Source organism: Salmo salar, chromosome ssa21, assembly GCF_905237065.1.
Source record: "Salmo salar chromosome ssa21, Ssal_v3.1, whole genome shotgun sequence".
NCBI classification, from domain to species: Eukaryota; Metazoa; Chordata; class Actinopteri; order Salmoniformes; family Salmonidae; genus Salmo; species Salmo salar.
The window spans coordinates 6,194,597-6,211,079 of NC_059462.1; the positions used below are offsets into that span (position 1 = coordinate 6,194,597).

Sequence of the window (16,483 nt, forward strand, 5' to 3'; positions counted from 1 at the left end):
TATTGACGCTTTGCCTGTTTGATGGTTCATCTCAGGGCATAGGGGGATTTCTTATAAGTGTCCGGATTTGTGTCCAGTTGAAAGCGGCAGCTCTAACCTTTAGCTCGACTCATATGTTGCCTGTAATCCATGGCTTCTGGTTGGGATATGTACGTACAGTCACAGTGGGGACGACGTTGCCGATGCACTTATAGATGAAGCTGATGACTGAGGTGGTATACTCCTCAATGCCATTGGATGAATCCCTGAACATATTCCAGTCTGTGCTAGCAAAACAGTCATGTAGCGTAGCATCCACGTCATCTGACCACTTCCGTATTGAGTGAGTCACTGATGCTTCCTGCTTTAGTTTTTGCTTCTAAGCAGGAATCAGGAGGATAGAAGTATGGTCAGATTTTCCAAATGGAGGGCAAGGGAGAGCTTTGTATGCGTCTGTGTGTGTGGAGTAAAGGTGGTCTAGAGTTTTTTTCCCCTCTTGTTGCACATTTGACATGCTGGTAGAAATTAAGTAAAATGGATTTAAGTTTACCTGCATTAAAGTCCCCGGCCACTAGGAGCGCCACCTCTGGATAAGCATTTTCTTGTTTGCCAGCATCGCTTTGTGGTGGTCAATAGACGGCTATGAAAAATAGAGATGAGAACTCTCTTGGTAGATAGAGTACCTTATGATAAGCTGTAGACCACACTACCTCAGGCGAGTAACACCACGAGACTTCTTTAATATTAGACATCGCGCACCAGCTGTTATTGATAAACAGACACACACCCCCACCCTTAGTCTTACCAGACGTAGATTCTCTGTCCTGCCGATGCATGAAAATTCCCGCCAGCTCTATATTATCCGTGTTGTTGTTCAGCCACGACTCGGTGAAACATAAGATATTACAGTTTTTAATGTCCTGTTGGTAGGATAATCTTTTTTTGTTTTCCAATGATTGCACGTTGGCCAAGAGAAATGTTGGCAGTGAAGGTTTACACACTCGCCTACGAATTCTCAGAAAGCAGCCCGAACTCCACTCCCTTTTTCTCTGTCTTTTCTTTGCACAAATTGTTTTTATTTCACCTTTATTTAACCAGGTAGACGAGTTGAGAACAAGTTCTCATTTGCAACTGCGACCTGTCCAAGAATGCAAAGCAGTTCGACACATACAACAACAGTTACACATGGAATAAATAAACATACAATCAATATTACAGTAGAAAAATCTATAAACAGCATGTGCAAATGAGGTAGGATAAGAGAGGTAAGGCAATAAATACGCCATGGTGGCAAAGTAATTACAATATAACAATTAAACACTGGAATGGTAGGGTGTGCAGAAGATGAATGTGCAAGTAGAGATACTGGGGTGCAAAGGAGCAAGATAAATAAATAAATAAATACAGTATGGGGATGAGGTAGATTGGATGGGCTATTTACAGGTGCAGTGATTTGTGAGCTGCTCTGACAGCTGGTGCTTAATAAAGCTAGTGAGGGAAGAGTCTCCAGATTTGGTGATTTTTGCTGTTCGTTCCAGTCATTGGCAGCAGACAACTGGACGGAGAGGCGGCCAAAGGAAGAATTGGCTTTGGGGGTGACCAGTGAGATATACCTGCCGAAGCGCGTGCTATGGTGACCAGTGAGCTGAGATAAGGCGGGGCTTTACCTAGCAGATGACCTGGAGCCAGTAGGTTTGGCGACGAGTATGAAGCGAGGGCCAGCCAACGAGAGCATCCAGGTCGCAGTGGTGGGTAGTATATGGGGCTTTGGTGACAAAATGGATGGCACTGTGATAGACTGCATCCAATTTGTTGAGTAGAGTGTTGGAAGCCATTTTGTAAATTACGTCGCCAAAGTCGAGGATCGGTAGGATGGTCAGTTTTACGAGCGTATGTTTGACAGCATGAGTGAAGGAGTCTTTGTTGCGGAATAGGAAGCCGATTCTAGATTTAATTTTGGATTGGAGATGTTTAATGTGAGTCTGGAAGGAGAGTTTACAGTCTAACAGACACCTAGGTATTTGTAGTTGTCCACATATTCTAAGTCAGAACCGTCCAGAGTAGTGATGCTGGACCGGCGGGCAGCGAACGGTTGAAGAGCATGCATTTAGTTTTACTTGCATTTAAGAGCAGTTGGAGGCCACGGAAGGAGAGATGTATGGCACTGAAGCTCATCTGGAGGTTAGTTAACACAGTGTCCAAAGAAGGGCCAGAGGTATACAGAATGGTGTCGTCTGCATAGAGGTGGATCAAAGAATCACCAGCAGCGAGAGGGACATCATTAATGTATACAGAGAAGAGAGTCGGCCCGAGAATTGAACCCTGTGGCACCCCCATAGAGACTGCCAGAGGTTCGGACAACAGGCCCTCCGATTTGACATACTGAACTCTATCGGAGAAGTCGTTGGTGAACCAAGTGAGGCAATCATTTGAGAAACCAAGGCTGTTGAGTCTGCCAATAAGAATGTTGTGATTGACAGAGTCGAAAGCCTTAGCCAGGTCGATGAATACAGCTGCACAGTATTGTCTCTTATCGATGGCGGTTATGATATCGTTTAGGACCTTGAGCATGGCTGAGGTGCACCCATTACCAGCTCTGAAACCAGATTGCGTAGCGGAGAAGGTACAGTGAGATTCGAAATGGTCGGTAATCTGTTTGTTAACTTGGCTTTCAAAGACCTTAGAATGACGTGATCATTGTGCCACCTAAACTGCTGTGAAATACAGTATCTTTTCCATAACCAAAAATATAGCTTTTTCAGTGGTTTGAAGCTGGTGTACAAAACCAAAAGTAAAAGAAGCAAAAAAACGAATCTTAAACACCGGAATCATAGAAACAGTTCTACCGCTTATTAGACCTACTTTTAATAAGAATGACAGATCTGTAACTACCATTTCTATGTGAATTTGGTTGGGTCGTCCAAAAAGTTACATATTGCAGTTTTAATGTAATCCAAGGGATTTTGATACATTTTTCAGATTTTCTTTGACAGAGGGGAACCCACATATTTACATTTACATTTAAGTCATTTAGCAGACGCTCTTATCCAGAGCGACTTACAAATTGGTGCATTCACCTTATGATATCCAGTGGAACAACCACTTTACAATAGTGCATCTAAATCTTTTAAGGGGGGGGGTTAGAAGGATTACTTTATCCTATCCTAGGTATTCCTTAAAGAGGTGGGGTTTCAGGTGTCTCCGGAAGGTGGTGATTGACTCCGCTGTCCTGGCGTCGTGAGGGAGCTTGTTCCACCATTGGGGTGCCAGAGCAGCGAACAGTTTTGACTGGGCTGAGCGGGAACTGTGCTTCCTCAGAGGTAGGGGGGCCAGCAGGCCAGAGGTGGATGAACGCAGAGCCCTTGTTTGGGTGTAGGGCCTGATCAGAGCCTGAAGGTATGGAGGTGCCGTTCCCTTCACAGCTCCGTAGGCAATCACCATGGTCTTGTAGCGGATGCGAGCTTCAACTGGAAGCCAGTGGAGAGAGCGGAGGAGCGGGGTGACGTGAGAGAACTTGGGAAGGTTGAACACCAGACGGGCTGCGGCGTTCTGGATGAGTTGTATGGGTTTAATGGCACAGGCAGGGAGCCCAGCCAACAGCGAGTTGCAGTAATCCAGACGGGAGATGACAAGTGCCTGGATTAGGACCTGCGTCGCTTCCTGTGTGAGGCAGGGTCGTACTTTGCGAATGTTGTAGAGCATGAACCTACAGGATCGGGTCACCGCCTTGATGTTAGTGGAGAACGACAGGGTGTTGTCCAGGATCACGCCAAGGTTCTTAGCACTCTGGGAGGAGGACACAAGGGAGTTGTCAACTGTGATGGCGAGATCATGGAACGGGCAGTCCTTCCCCGGGAGGAAGAGCAGCTCCGTCTTGCCGAGGTTCAGCTTGAGGTGGTGATCCGTCATCCACACTGATATGTCTGACAGACATGCAGAGATGCGATTCGCCGCCTGGTTATCAGAAGGGGGAAAGGAGAAGATTAATTGTGTGTCGTCTGCATAGCAATGATAGGAGAGACCATGTGAGGATATGACAGAGCCAAGTGACTTGGTGTATAGCGAGAATAGGAGAGGGCCTAGAACAGAGCCCTGGGGGACACCAGTGGTGAGAGCGCATGGTGCGGAGACAGATTCTCGCCACGCCACCTGGTAGGAGCGACCTGTCAGGTAGGACGCAATCCAAGCATGGGCCGCGCCGGAGATGCCCAACCCACATTCACCCACATTCACAAAAAAATATTAAATTCACATGAGATAACATCAGGATCACTATAGGTATACTTTGTTCCATCAACTGTAACTATTTGTGGGCTAGCTAGTTAGCTAGCTAGGTAGCTAGCAGGTGGGGGCAGTTGACTCGTGGAGAAACACATGCACGTATGTATGAAACATGAAATACATTGTGACCAAGTATTTTCTTGCAAGTTGTGACCTTTTTATTTTGTTAAAGGGATAGTTCATCCAATTTACAAAATTACATACAGTGTATTCACACCCCTTTACTTTTTCCACACTTTGTTGTGTTACAGTCTGAATTGAAAATTGAGATTTTGTGTCACTGCTCTGCACACAATACCCCATAATGCCAAAGTGGAATTATGTTTTTAGAAATGTTACTACTTAATAAAAAATGAAAAGCTGAAATGTCTTGCGTCAATAAATATTCAACCCCTTTGTTATGGCAAGCCTAAATACGTTCAGGAGTACAAATGTGCTTAACAAGTCACATAATACATTGCATGGACTGTGTGCAATAAGTGTTTAACATGAATGACTGCCTCATTCCTGTACCCCACACATACAATGATCTGTAAGGTCCCCCAGTTGAGCAGTGAAAGTCAAGCAGGTAATTGCAAACACAGATTCAACCACAAAGACCCTGGAGGTTTTCCAATGCCTCTCAAAGAAGGGCACCTATTGGTAAATGGGTAAAAAAGAAGACTTTGAATATCCCTTTGACCATGGTGAAGAAACTATGGATGGTGTATCAATAACCCAGTCACTACAAAGATACTGTTGTCCTTCCTAACTCAGTTGCCGGAGAGGAAGGAAACCACTCAGGGATATCCCAATGAGGCCAATGATGACTTTAAAACAGTTACAGGGTTTAATGGATGTGATAGGAGAAAATTGAGGATGGATCAACAACATTGTGGTTACTTCACAATACTAACCCAAATGACAGCGTGAAAAGAAGGAAGCCTGTATAGAATACAAATATTCCAAAGCATGCATCCTGTTTGGAATAAGGCACTAAAGTAAAACTGCAAAGAAATTTGAATACAAAGCATTGTGTTTGGGGCAAAACCAACACAATACATCACTGACTACCACTCTTCAAACATGGTGGTGGCTGGATCATATTATAGGTATGCTTGTCATAGACAAGGTCTGTGGATTTTTTTTTTTATCCCCAATTTCCATCTTGTCTCCCGAACGTCCTCTGAAACATTACCCACCAAACCGCGCTTCTTAACACCCGCCCACCTAACCCGTTCGCCAGCTGCACCAATTTGTCGGAGGAAACACCGTTCAACTGATAACCTAAGTCAGCCTGCAGGCGCTCGGCCAGCCACAAGAAGTCGCTAGAGCACGATGAGCCAAGTAAATCCCCCCCCCCCGGCAAAACCCTTCCCTATTTCGGACGATTCTGGGCCAATTGTGCACCGCCCTATAGGACTCCCGATCACGGCCAGTTGCGATACAGCCTGGGATCAAACCCGGGTCTGTAGTGACACCTCTAGCAGTGAGATGCAGTGCCTTAAACTGCTGTGTCAACCAAGAGGCCCTAGTGAGTGTTTTTATTTTAATAAACTGAATAGAGCACAGGCAAAATTGTAGAGGAAAACCTGCTTCAGTCTGCTTTCCAACAGACACTGGGAGACAAATTCACCTTTCAGCAGGACAATAACCTAAAACACAAGGCCACATCTACACTGGAGTTGCTTACTCCCTGCCAAAGGTGATTCTAACAGTATTGACTCAGGGATGTGAACACTTATATAAATAAGATATTTCTGTATTTCATTTTCAATATATTACCAAAAAATGTCTATATTCAAATTGTTGCACATCATGTTCAAAACATCTATACGTGTCTTTGTTGAGCTTCACAATCAATTGTAGATACTTTTGGATGATTTGGGTATGATGCGCAAAAAATGCTATTATCAGTCACATGACATGAATGGGATTTGTGCCACAAATGCTAAAATGTTAGCATGTGGAAACGGTGCCAGGGAAACGAAACCATAGCATGGATTGCTGTCATACTTTGTCGAAAGACTAAAGGGCAAGGAAATTAATGTAATTTTGTAATTTGGGTGAACTAGCAAGCTGGTCGCATTGGTGAACCCATGCTATTACTTAGCTATCCGTCTAGCGCGGCATTTATTTATTTTTTAATTTTTTTAAAGATTGTAGAAGATGGGTAAAATAAGTATTAAACGATATCACAACATGCTTCAGTCATATCATATATTTATCAATATTGGTGCCCAACACTAATCATCACACCTCATTCCCCTATATTTTTTAAATACTATTTTACTCCATGATTCTGTTTGTGGTGAAAGGTTCCTCTGTCTGCTGCGCCAGCACTATCATGTGACCTAGCATTGGCACAACTCAGAACCATCACATCACTCTCCAGTGGAGCAGATTATAGCCAGTCTGTCTGGACTCCATGCAATTTAGCCTGTGCACATTTTCCCAGACATCTCAATACATGTATTGAGATAAGCTGAAAATGAGGTAACTTGCCCTCATGCCCACAGACAGACAAGCCATTGTGTGAGGGCAAACAAGCATACTTTGTCACACCAATAATAATGGTTTCCACACTGGGCCGTGCAGCAGAATGTAACAGGTGTATAGGCTAAATGTGCTCAGTATTCACTGTTTGCAAAACTTGAGGTGAACATATATTTGCACTTATAGGAAATTAGTCATTATAAACTATACTCAATCTCTCAAAATACAATTTGGCTAAATGCCGCATAAACCGCGTTTATCAGTGAATTAATATTTATTGGGGCAAGAATGCACAGCTATCAAAAAAAAATACAATGGTGCAGACAATCTGGAAAGTTATTCAAGAAAAGGAATACTGAAACGACTCAAAACAGGGACCTTATCACGCCATCCCTCATGTTACATTTGGGAATGTAGAAGGCAAAAGGTATTAACCTATTTTACTTCAGGGCCATTACTATAGGCCTATACTTCTACAAAGTGGTAATGTAGCCTATTATTAGCACAGTAACGCTGTAAAATATTACACTTACCTTGACCTGCGCGCTAACTTCGTTCGTAGCCTTCCCTGTGGCACATTCCCTTGAGAGAACTTGACAGACCGACTGCATAAGGGCGCAAATCCAGAAATGTTAATCACATGTCTTGTTAACAAGAGAGAAGAAAGTCTCCGCCTCCCTGCCCTAACTTGATAAAGTCAGACTGAATAATACGCAATAAATCCTTATTTGAATTTGTATGATGTTGATTGCTATTTGAATTTGTCTCTATTGTCGACATAAGACGTAGGCCCTATTAAGCCATAATAAGCCTTAAATAAATATAAATGATATGAAAAACTTTTCCTAAAAGTTATTCATATTGATTCAGTTTAGACAATCGATTAGGAAGTATGGCCAATAATATAATAGATTTGGGCCATGAGTATATTTATTTAAACTTGTATTTATCCTTTATGTAACCAAGGAGGTAACAATTGAGATTGACATCTCTTTTTCAAGTCCGAGTGGGAGTGAGTGTGTGGTATTAGTGATTGTGCTTCAGTACAATGTGTCAAAGGGTTGGGACTGTTTCCCTCATTGGCATTTCAAGACATGACATATGACATATGGAGGCAAAGTTTTAGGGAGAGCAGGAGGACGTTCTGATAGTTTCTCTCAAATTAACTTAAGAAAAACACTCAATACACAGCTGAAAGGCAAAACAATAGCTCTCTCAACAGATCCTCACTTTCCAGGTTATAATGACAGGTCTAGTGGAAATTTAGTACACTTGAACTTCAACATCTCACCACTAGTATTTACGTGACTGCCTACTGTGGGGTGTTTGAAGGTGTTACTGGAAGACACTTCATCATTAAGGCTAACATGCTGACCACACCGCTCGAGTCACGTGCGCGAGCATTCCAAAATAAATTTACACATACCGTAATTTCCGGACTATTAAGCGTACCTGAATATAAGCCACACCCACTGAATACATTTTTTTAATTATTTTGAACATAAATAAGCCGCACATGTCTATAAGCCGCAGGTGCCTACCGGTACATTGAAACAAATGAACTTTACACAGGCTTTAATGAAACACGGCTTGTAACAAAAATAAATAGGCTTTAACGAAGCACGGCTTGTAACAAAAATAAATAGGCTTTAACGAAGCACGGCTTGTAACAAAAATAAATAGGCTTTAACGAAACACGGCTTGTAACAAAAATAAATAGGCTTTAATGAAACACGGCTTGTAACAAAAATAAATAGGCTTTAACGAAGCACGGCTTGTAACAAAAATAAATAGGCTTTAACGAAGCATGGCTTGTAACAAAAATAAATAGGCTTTAACGAAGCACGGCTTGTAACAAAAATAAATAGGCTTTAACGAAACACGGCTTGTAACAAAAAAATACAAAATTAGCAATAAACAGTAGCCTACCAAGAAAGTCATTGGTCACTATCTTCCTCCTCCTGTGCACTGAAACCACTGAACCACTGAAACCACTCGGAGTTGAATAGCCTCAGAATTGCTTCATCCGATATTGGATCGTTTTCATTGTCGCTCTCGTCACTTTCATCCGGAGGCAAATCCCCCTTCGGTGCGGGGGAGACGCTGCCTTCTTTGTATCAAGGGCTTGACAAGTGCCTTTCCCAGCTGCTCCAGGAACACCCTCCTCTTGTTCCGCTTCTGAGGCATCCAGTCGGGCTTGATCTCTCGCCATATGACAAAGGCGTTGTAGGAGGACACGTCGAGGTTGTTGTGGAAGATGACCAGGGGCCAGCGGGCAGTCGTCCGTCTGCAGCTGTAGGTGCCCGACCACCTTGTCTAAGTTGTCCACGCCGCCCTTGTTGCAGTTGTAGTCTAGGATGAGGGCCGGCTTCCGGTTGCGGCGATCGCTAACGTCGGCCTCCGTGTGCAGCGTGCTCAGAAGTAGCACGTTCTTATTTCTCTTTGCCAGGTAGGACACTAGAGTGGCGGTGGGTGTGAAGGCGAACCTGGAGGACGAGACCTGTCTGCCCTTTGACTGGAGCAGCGCTGGAGGGAGCTTGCGCTTGTTCTTTCGCACCGTGCCGACCATGGTGAGGTTCCTCTCGAGGAGCCGCTGCCCGAGTTCGTAGGAGGTGAAGAAATTGTCACAGGTGACATTATGACCACCCGGCAGCCCCTGCGTGAGATCGAGGACGACGCGTGCACCCTGGTTCTTCTCGGGGGCTCCGCCGGCCGCCTTACCGGTGTAGACTTGCACCTTCCAAGCATAGCTGGACTTGGCGTCGCAGAACCACCCACGACTTGATGCCGTATTTGGCTGGCTTGCTGGGAATGTACTGTCGGAAAGGACAGCGTCCTTTTGGGAGAGGGAGAGGAAGGAGATTAGCAGCGTCGTCGACGCCACTACTGATGCTGCTGCTGCTGACGCTACCTCTCTATACTACCGCTGGCTCATCATTGGGGCGCATGGCGTTTATGTTACACGCCGCCACCGCCGCTGCTACTGCTGATGCTACTGCTGCTGCTACCTCTCTATACTACACATACACAGATACACAGATACATAGACAGTACCTCTGAACGGGACCAGTTGTTGGTCCACCGTCAAGTCAAGTTACATAGACAGTACCTCTGAACGGGACCAGTTGTTGGTCCACCGTCAAGTCAAGATACATAGACAGTACCTTTGAACGGGACCAGTTGTTGGTCCACCGTCAAGTCAGACCCCGGGTTGAGAGGAAGGAGATTAGCAGCGTCATGCTGCTGCTGATGCTACTGCTGCTGCTGATGCTACTGCTGCTGCTGATGCTATTGCTGCTGCTGATGCTACTGCTGCTGCTGCTGACGCTACCTCTCTATACTACCGCTGGCTCATCATTGGCACACAGCGTTTATGGTACACGCTGATGCTACCTCTCTATACTACACATACATATGTACATACACACAGATACACAGACAGTACCTCTGAACGGGACCAGTTGTTCGTCCACCGTCAAGTCGGACCCCGGTTTGTAGAGGGCCGGCAGCCGCTCCTCCCACAGGTCCCAGACCTCTCTTATGGCCGCCAGTCTGTCAGTGGCGAGTCTCACAGGTCTCGACCGGTGGTCGTCGAATCGCAGCAGCCTCTAGTACTTGTGAAAGATCTTGAGCGGCATGGTGGCCCGGAACACGGTCCTGCCGCTCTCCACGTCCCACAGGCTGGCCGCGGCCTCGCCTCGGGACCTGTAGACGCCCGCTAGGATTAGCAGCCCTAGGTAGGCACACAGGTCGGTGGAGTCCATGGCTCGCCAGCCGTCGCCGTATTTTCTCACCCCCTGCAGATTTGTCATGTCCACAATGATCCTTTCTATCGCCGGCGTGACAAACAGCCGGAAGGTGGACTCGATGTCGAGAGCTCGCGACGTGGCATAGGCCGTGGGGTTTAGGTGTCACCGCGGGGCCGGGGTGGCGGACGGCGCGGGGTCGGTCCGGGCTGCGATAGGCCACGGAGGACCATTTGATTTTGCCGTTTTTTGACAGCAACGTCTCCCTTTGGGCTTGGCCGGCCGCGGCCGTGTCCTCTCGCTCTCGCTCTAGCTCTCTGTCTCACTCTCGGGCAGCGGCCGTGTCTCCCTCTCGCTCTTCCTCTCGCTCTTCCTCCTCCGAGAAGAGGAGCACGACCGCGAGGCCGAGTCGTCCGCGTCACGTTCGGGGTCGTATTCCTCGCCGTCTTCGTCTTCCGAAATGTCCTCCTCTTCGGAATCGCAGTAGTCTTCTTCGTCTTCTCGGTCGACACTGGAGGCTATCTGTTCCAGGACCTGAGCCGCGCTGAAACCAGGACTGCGAGGCGTCGGCGGCGGCAGCCTCACACTCGGCGGGGTCGTATTCCTCACCATCCTCATCGTCGTCCTCATTGTCCTCATCTTCTTCTTTTTCTTCTTCTTCTTCTTCTTCCTGACAATATTAGTAGCATCTCTATGGCCGACCAACAGTGGCCACGTGCACGGCTGCTGCCCTCTTGCACACTGACGCACCGCAGCTCCCAGTGGGTCACTCTGACCCGGCCTAGACAACAGCAGGGGGGTTATAACATACACATTGCTAACGCTGCGGCCGGGCCCGGGTCACTCTGACCCGGCCGAGACAACGGGAGGGCTAACACATGGCCGAGCCAGGGTCGCTCTGACCCGGCCTAGACACGGGGGAACAGCTCCTAACACATTGCCGGCCCGGGGTTGCTCTGACCCGGCCGAGACAACGGGAGGGCTAACACATGGCCGAGCCAGGGTCGCTCTGACCCAGCCTAGACACGGGGGAACAGCTCCTAACACATGGCCGGCCCAGGGGGTCGCTCTGACCCGGCCGAGACAACGGGAGGGCTAATAAAGCTGCCAGTTGAGGATTTGTGAGGCGTCTGTTTCTCAAACTAGACACTCTAATGTACATGTCCTCTTGCTGTGTGTACCGGGGCCTCCCACTCCTCTTTCTATTCTGGTTAGAGCCAGTTTGCGCTATTCTGTGAAGGGAGTAGTATACAGAGTTGTACGAGATCTTCAGATCCTTGGCAATTTCTTGTTCTCAGAAAAAGAATAGCCTGACAAGTTTCAGAAGAAAGTCTTTGTTTCTGGCCATTTTGAGCCTGTAATCTAACCCACAAGTGCTGATGCTCCAGATACTCAACTAGTCTAAAGAAGGCCAGTTTTATTGCTTCTTTAATTAGCACAACAGTTTTAAGCTGTGCTAACATAATTGCAAAAGGGTTTTCTAATGATCAATTAGCCTTTTAAAATGATAAACTTGGATTAGCTAACACAACGTGCCATTGGAACACAGGAGTGATGGTTGCTGATAATGGGCCTCTGTACGCCCATGTAGATATTCCATTAAAAATCAGCCATTTCCAGCTACAATAGTCATTTACAAGATTAACAATGCCTACACTGTATTTCTGATGAATTTTATTTATTATTTTATTTATTATTTTAATGGACAGAAAATAAGCTTTTCTTTCAAAAACAGGTACATTTCTAAGTTACTGCAAACGTTTGAATGGTAGTGTATATATTTCCACACTATGATGATGGAATAATACTAAGTGTAATAACTGTTTTTTGGAACTAGTCTTTTGGAGGAATACGAGAGGATTATGATCGGTATAGACAACTAGCGGGGTAGAGGCCGACACAAACCTCAACGTGCTGAAGAGCCAGTATCAAAGCAAAGGCTTCTTTCTCAATGGTTGATTAGTGTTTTTGGTAGGAGGCCAAGTTCTTCAAAAAGTACCCCACAGGGTGCTCAGTATCGCTGTTGTCCTGCTGTAGGATCACAGCGCCTGCACCGGTGCCGAGACTAAAAGGGCCTTCGACTTCTCAAAAACCCATTGACAGTCTGGGCTCCAACGGAAAGTGACTTTGGGATTGGTCAAATCCGTAAGTTGTGCAACAACCTTGAAAAATGCCCAGTAGTAGCCAGCCATCCCCAAGAATCAAGTTGGCACATCTAAGAAAAAAATATTATATTCTAAAAGCAGGGCAGCAAGAGTGCCAAAAAGCCATCAAGGTTTTATAGAATCTCTGAGTTACTAAATCGTACCACAGGCAAAGGGCATATTTGGCTTTCCTCATGCTCTCGAGGAAGACTAAAGTCAACAGTGATGGCAGTGGCCACAGGCAGAGGATCGCAATGGGAGAAGTATGGCTTCAACATGTTGACATGAAGCAGCTGGGTGTTTTCTGCATGATGAAGTAATTCTGATTACAAACTTTTTTCTCCATGAGGTAAGGGCCTGAAAAGAGAGCTTACAACGGTGACCGCAGAATGAGCAACAAAACTAGGACTTGGTCACCCACATCGAAGTGCAACTTTCAATCATACCAGACGTTCATTTTTTCTATATTCTTACTGGCAAACTCACAGGGGTGGTGCAATCTGTATAAAAAGTGCGAACATGCTCCAACAGATTTGTTTTGAGGTGTTGTCCTGCAACAAATTCTCAATGGAGAGTTTGTCCTTCAGCAAGCTCAATGGACCTCTGACGTAATGTCCAAACACAAGCTTATTCGGACTGAAACCGAGAGACTCCTGAACGACCTCCAGTGCTGAGGCACACCTTCATCCCAGTCTTTTTTGAACTCAAAGCAGTAAGCTCTCAACATCAAAGTCTGATGAAATCTCTCAAGAGAGTCTGGGTGGAAGGTACTAGAGGGGCAATGGGTAACTCCCAACTGCTGTAACACTTGCTTGAAGACCTTTGAATCTTGATCTGACTGCACTGCGGAACATTGAAAATTATTTCACAAGGGCCTTAACAATACAGGGAGCAATGGTATTGGAGAAATGAGTGGAAGCACACATGATGGCTAAGATAAATTGCTTACCACTCTTTAAATTTGGGCAAAGGACCAACTTAGTCCACCAGAACCCTGCTGAAAGGTTTGTCAAATGCAGTTATAGGCTGCAAAGGTGCAACCGGCACATTTTGTTTCGGTTTACCTGTCAGCTGACAAACACGACAGGATTTAGGATAAACCCCAACATATTTTTTCAGACCTGGCCAGAATTACTTACGCAAGATACGGTCATACGTATTGTTGACCCTAAGATGGCGTGCCATACTACCATCGTGAGCCAACATCAGTATCTCTTGTCAGAGTGTAACTGGAACAACAACTTGAGATACACTGGGCCAATCAACTTGACCAGAAGTTGCGTAGGAATTTCGTCATCAGAAACCCATCTATATCAAAGTAACCCACACTAACTGAATCAAACGCCTCCTCAGGACATATCTCCACATTCAGCTGCTTTCGAGACATCAATGTTTTTTGTTGTTGTTATTTTTAGTTTAACTTTTATTTAAGGACCATTTAGGGACCCTCTCTTCTTTCAGAGGTCCCCCCAACTCGCTCACCTTTGGGGTTTTCAAAGGAACGGTCAACTCAGGAGGTTTACCAAAGTCAGGACCACACATACAGTTGAAGTCGGAAGTTTACATACACTTAGGTTGGAGTCATTAAAACTCGTTTTTCAACCACTCCACAAATTTCTTGTTAAAAAACTATCGTTTTGGCAAGTCGGTTAGGACATCTACTTTGTGCATGACACAAGTAATTTTTCCAACAATTGTTTACAGACAGATTATTTCACTTATAATTCACTGTATCACAATTCCAGTGGGTCAAAAGTTTACATACACTAAGTTGACTGTGCCTTTAAACAGCTTGGAAAATTCCATAAAATGATGTCATGGCTTTAGAAGCTTCTGATAGGCTAATTGACATCATTTGAGTCAATTGGAGGTGTACCTGTGGATATATTTCAAGGCATACCTTCAAACTCAGTGCCTCTTTGCTTGACATCATGGGAAAATCAAAAGAAATCAGCCAAGACCTCAGAATTTCTTTTTAGACCTCCAGAAGTCTGGTTCATCCTTGGGAGCAATTTCCAAATGCCTGATGGTACCACGTTCATCTGTACAAACAATAGTACGCAAGTATAAACACATGGGACCATGCAGCCGTCATACCGCTCTGGAAGGAGACGCATTCTGTCTCCTAGAGATGAACGTACTTTGGTGCGAAAAGTGCAAATCAATCCCAGAACAACAGCAAAGGACCTTGTGAAGATGCTGGGGGAAATAGGTACAAAAGTATCAATATCCACAGTAAAACGAGTCCTATATCAACATAACCTGAAAGGCCGCTCGGCAAGGAAGGAAGAAGCCACTGCTCCAAAACTGCCATAAAAAAGCCAGACTATGCTTTGCAACTGAGCATGAGGACAAATACTGTACTTTTTGGAGAAATGTCCTCTGGTCTGATGAAACAAAAATATAACTGTTAGGCCATGATGACCACCTTTATGTTTGGAGGAAAAAGGGGGAGGCTTGCAAGCCGAAGAGCACCATCCCAACCGTGATGCACGCGGGTGGCAGCATCATGTTGTGGGGGTGCTTTGGTTCAGGAGGGACTGGTGCACTTCACAAAATAGATGACATCATGAAGAAGTAAAATGATGTGGATATATTGAAGCAACATCTCAAGACATCAGTCAGGAAGTTAAAGCTTGGTCGCAAATGGGTCTTCCAAATGGACAATGACCCCAAGCATACTTCCAAAGTTGTGACAAATTTCCTTAAGGACAACAAAGTCAAGGTATTGGAGTGGCCATCACCTCAATCCCATAGAACATTTGTGAGCAGAACTGAAAAAGCATGTGGGAGCAAGGAGGCCTACAAACCTGACTAAGTTACACCAGCTCTGTCAGGAGGAATGGGCCAAAATTCACCCAACTTATTGTGGGAAGCTTGTGGAAGGCTACCCGAAACGTTTGACCCAAGTTAAAAAATTTAAAGGCAATGCTACCAAATACTAATTGAATGTACGTAAACTTCTGACCCACTGGGATTGTGATGAATGAAATAAACGCTGAAATAAATCATTCTCTCTACTATTATTCTGACATTTCACATTCTTAAAATAAAGTGGTGATGTTAACTGACCTAACACAGGGAATTTTTACTAGGATTAAATGTCAGTAATTGTGAAAAACTGAGTTTAAATGTATTTGGCTAAGGTGTATGTAAACTTCTGACTTCAACTGTAAAGGTCCCAGACAGATTAAACATAGTGACATACTCCTCAACACTAGACTTGCACTCGGAAATCTTCTTAGACATAGCACGTGTAACATCACACGTTGGGAACTCTCTAGGGCAGCTATTCCCAAACTCAGGTACACCACATAAAAATGTGATTCACATTTTCAAACAGTCCATTTAGATTTTCTAACGGGGCTATACATTTGGGTGATGGTTTTTTATTTTTTTTTAATCGCCTGAGTAGCCTCATTTCACTGCCAAAAATAAAATGAAACCATCTAGTGTTCAGCGAAATAACAACACAATGTCAAATACAGGTAGCCTAGTCAATTAATTACATTAGTTCACATTAACCGTTACTCTCTCGCGGGAATTCCACTAACCGTATGTGGCCAAACCTAGCTGCTGCTCTTTCCGTTTGCTCGAAAATTGATGAATGGTTAAAAAAAAGTAAAGCCCGCAAACCATTGGAAACCAGGACAACAGGAGAGGATATTTTTAAAGTACTGGACAGCTTTGTGACATCAAATGGACTGGTGGTCAAGATGTGTTGGTATCTGTACTGATGGCGCAAAAGCCATGACAGGGCGACATAGTGGAGTGATAACGCGCATGCAATCAGTTGCTCCCAATGCCACTTGGGTACACTGCAGCATCCACCAATAGGCTCTTGCTGCCATGGGAATG

At 45.1% G+C, this 16,483-nt stretch overlaps 1 protein-coding gene and 1 pseudogene across 2 annotated transcripts in view; both read right to left on the bottom strand.

Moving 5' to 3' along the window:
* mlphb (melanophilin b) overlaps positions 1–7,351 on the bottom strand; it is a 157,408-nt gene extending 150,057 nt beyond the window's left edge. For both annotated transcript variants that reach the window (XM_014163857.2, XM_014163856.2), the window contains exon 1: positions 7,269–7,351. The gene's annotated coding sequence lies outside the window, so the exon portion shown is untranslated. The remainder of the gene's footprint in view (positions 1–7,268) is intronic.
* A 1,448-nt stretch (positions 7,352–8,799) lies between these two features.
* LOC106581659 (piggyBac transposable element-derived protein 4-like) lies at positions 8,800–12,821 on the bottom strand (annotated as a pseudogene).
* Between the last annotated feature and the right edge of the window lie 3,662 nt (positions 12,822–16,483).